At 41.1% G+C, this 4,201-nt stretch overlaps 1 non-coding gene across 1 annotated transcript; it reads right to left on the bottom strand.

Annotated features, from left to right (window-relative positions):
- Nucleotides 1–3,767: 3,767 nt before the first annotated feature.
- Nucleotides 3,768–3,873, bottom strand: LOC140811037 (small nucleolar RNA R71). The gene has a single exon (XR_012113428.1). It is a non-coding gene; the product is annotated as a small nucleolar RNA R71 (small nucleolar RNA).
- Nucleotides 3,874–4,201: the final 328 nt, after the last annotated feature.

Below are 4,201 nucleotides of genomic sequence, written 5' to 3'. Positions count from 1 at the left end.
ACGTGCATAACTGAACTGAAAAAACATAGTAAAAATGTTTGCTCCTTGGAGCCCTGTACTGAAATAGCTTATAATAATTTTCTGGTGAAATTATGGTCTACGGAAGTGGTCCCTGAACTGAACTGAGCTAACCGATACTGGGGACCAGACCGATAACTGGTTACCGGATTTACGTCTGATCAGACTACTGCCACAGTATACTGGGTGAAACAACTGAACTGACCGGTAACTGGTGACCGGACCGGTAACTGGGGAACGTATTTAATCATAATAGTAAAGTGACCACAAGCAATATCGCATAAATCTCAAAATGAATATTTTTGCACGTAATATAATTAATTCACACAATTAAATATCCTATAATAATTTTACTGATGGATTGAATCGCTCCCAGGCTCGCTGCAACCTAAATATGCTATGGAAAATATGCAATAGCTTTTACTTGACCAAACTATGCAATTAAAAACCAAAAACTGAGACAAGTGCGCCTAATGACTTCGTATTTAATCATGATTCCGAACCAACCCGAACCAACACTGAAACATCATATAGTCATGATTAAAATACGCTTAAAATGATGAATTAATGCTCCTCAAACGATGCATGTCGAATCTTAGGTGAATGGAGGCCAAAACATGAAACGCTCTTTCGAGAGTCAATTTGGCACATCGCACCGTAAATTATCGTACGACCTCAAAAATGATCTGAATGACAAACGGTCAAAAACATGACCTTCTTAACTCGATGAGGCACTGTTCAGTCCAAGGTCATGGGCTAAAAGCCAACCAAGAACTCAAACGACGCCTGAGAACAACAGCACACTTGCTGTCCCAATTACAGCAGCTGCACATTTTCTTTCCTTGTGTCGTTTTCGAGACTACCGGCCATTGGGGCTTTTACCACAGACCAGAGACTCTTACCAACATCTCAAGGAATGATTTGAACCATGGCTATGGGCCCTAGACCAGCCACAATTCGCACCATTCATCAAACACCCAAAAATGCCAACCGAGAACACCTTGCATGCATGGGTGGTGTTGCGTTTCATTTGCTGTCTCGTGTCGTTCCAGTGGCCATTTGATTGACCATGGCACGATCTAGACATCTTGGGGTATGGTATGAACCGTGGCTAGGGGCCATAGGCCAACCAAGATCCACACCAATCCACCAAAATTCGAAACACACATGCTGTACAAGTGAGAAGCCGAAATGGGGAAGGGGCTGTTCTTGAGTTTTTATTTAAAAACCGATTAACCATGGACCGAGCCATCAAAAGGGCGACTTTGTCACGTCTTAGACATGCTAGGGAAGTGATCTAACCATGGCTATAGGCCTTGTGGCAGCCATGATCAGATTCATTTCCCATATGACAGCAACACAAAATTTCGAAAGGTTCAAATGGACAACATCTGGAGTTGTTGTCATTATCGTGTCTTCCAGCGTATATGGGGTTAAATAAATGGACCAACATGGTCCTAATGCATCCTATTACATGTCTAAATGTCGCCTTAGGAGCCTGGAATCGATTCAATGCCTGAAACCACAACACAAAGGAAAATCCTGAAGCTTGAAAAGGGAGGGCCGAAAATCTGCATGTGCATTTTCTAAAATCTCTTGATGTGTTTCGGTTTTCACATGAAAGGATGATCATGAAACATAAAAATAATGATAGTATGACTTGATTGAAGAGTCCAGGAAGAATATATGTGATAGAGGTGGATTTTACGTGTTTTTCGTACCATGTTATGTCGCATTGTCTTGCATTTATCATTTGGACTGCATGCATTTTGTGTTATTTTAGAGTAATTTATATTTTCGTGTTGCTCATGTGTTTAGTTGGCGAAAATGTAGGAGATTCGTGCAAAACAGAAGATCAAAGCGAGAAATTCGAGAGACCTCCGCCCGGGCGCACATATATACCCGCCCGGGCGCGTCCAAGGCGTGGAAAAAAATAATTTTTGTCCTCCCGGGCGCGCCAAAGAAAAGAAAAAATGATGAATTTGCGAAGACCCCCCGCCCCCCCCCCCGGGCGGAAACTTACATCCGCCCGGGCGCGTCAAAGGAAAATCGAAGAGCTGAATTTGCGAAGACCCCCCGCCCGAGCGGAAACTTACATCCGCCCGGGCGCATTCGTATTTTTGGAAAAAAATAATGGACGATTTCTTCCCTTAATTCCAAAAAAGGGACGATATGGTAGGGGAGGAGGCACGAAAATCAGGGAAACTTCATCACTATTCGGAGCCGCCACAAGCTTTGGAGAGGTTTTCGTCAAATCTCGTATTTCTAATTCAGTTTTCATCTTCTAAACTTTGTTTTGGTTATTTTCAATCATGAATTTTAGTAGCTAAACTTTAATCTTTGTTGGGATTTAAGGGGAGCCTACCCCAAACTTTGATTTGGATTAATTTTTGTTCGATTGATGCGTTATTCTTGATTATACTATTGTTTTTCTTCGTGTTGTTAGAGCGTAGCTAACTTTAACGACGTTTTCAATATCACGATTAAGTCGAGAGAATAACTAGTGATAGGATCGAGTAGTATAATCCGTGGATCTTCAATTTACATAGATATATGAAATTGGATATACGCCGATAGTCATAGTCCTTAGGGTCGAAAACTAGGGGATTTCACAAATCGAAAAGCGATTCACTCTTGATAAATAATTAAAGACATTTAATTACTTCATTGAGTCGAATTAGTTTGGCATAGCTCGAGAGAGTGTGTTCAGTAGAATAGGAAATTCTGTCGGAAGCCTATAATCACTATCGAACGAATTAATTAATTAACGAGGGGTAGGTGAACCGATATTCCCAACAAATCCATTTCTCCTTGAATTTTACTCAACATTTTAGATAGTAATTCTCATTCGTATTCATTGAATTGTTTTATTTGCACATTTATTTGAGCATCGTAGTGTTAAAAAAATCAAATCCATTTTCGTCGCTAAATGATCAATAACTGAAAATAACAATTGTTAAATACAGTCTTCAGTGGAACGATACTCGTACTCGCATATACTATACTATTACATGACATCGTGCACTTGCGATAAATTTTGAGCATACAAAACCATATTTTTATTGGGGATTTTACTGTGCAAGTTTTGCTCGATCAAGTTTTTGGCGCCGTTGCCGGGGACTGTTAATCTACAATTTTATTTTTAGTCGTTTTCTTTAGCGTTATTTTATTTATCTTGAGCTAACAATCCATATTTTATTCCAGATATCTTGTCTAGTGCATGCCAAAGTCACTTGACGTGGAGCTTGATTTTGATCCTGAAATCGAAAGAACTTTCCACAGGAGAAGACAGCAGCAGAGGCTAAAAGAACTGATGGAGAGGCAGTGGAATGATCAAGAGGAGGAACGTCGTGAAGATAGACATGTGGAGATACCGCGCCGCATAACAATGCTAGAGTATGCCCAACCTTCTTTGGAGGGTGCACGCCCTAGCATTGTGAGGCCTATCGTGCGGGCAAATCACTTTGAAATCAAGCCAGCCATAATCCAGATGATTCAGAACACAGTCCAATTTGGAGGAACTGCAATAGATGAACCAAACACGCACATCGCGGATTTTCTTGAAATTTGCGATACTTTTAAATTCAATGGAGTTTCTGATGATGCTGTTAGGTTGCGTTTATTTCCTTTCTCCTTACGTGATAAAGCTAAAGCGTGGTTAAATTGTTTGCCTGTAGGTTCGATCGCTACATGGAAGGACATGGCGAAAGGATTTCTCATCAAATATTTCCCTCCCTCCAAGACCATGAAGCTGCGGGCAGACATTACAACATTTGCTCAATTCGATCAGGAATCTCTATATGAGGCATGGGAACGCTTCAAGGATCTACTACGAAGATGCCCACATCACGAGTTACCACTTGGGTTAGTCGTTCAAACATTTTATTATGGTTTGCTTACTCCTAACCGTACTATGATAGATGCTGCTGCTTGTGGAAACCTGTTGAGGAAGAGTGCGGAAGAAGGATATGAGTTGTTGGAGGAGATGGCTGCTAGCAGTTATCATACTCAATCTGACAGGAACAACCAGCGGAGAAGTGCAGGAGTTCACCAGGTAACTGATTTTTCTGCTATTACTGCACAACTTGATGCATTGAACAGGAAGCTGGATGGCTTGAACATGTGTGGCACAGCTATGCGTCTTCAGGAGATATTCTTTGAGAAATGTAGAGGAGAACACTAT

This window comes from Primulina eburnea, chromosome 13 (assembly GCF_022965805.1).
Source record: "Primulina eburnea isolate SZY01 chromosome 13, ASM2296580v1, whole genome shotgun sequence".
In the NCBI taxonomy this organism is placed as follows: Eukaryota; Viridiplantae; Streptophyta; class Magnoliopsida; order Lamiales; family Gesneriaceae; genus Primulina; species Primulina eburnea.
Note: the sequence above shows the minus strand (reverse complement) of the source record. Positions and strands in the feature narration are given on the sequence as shown.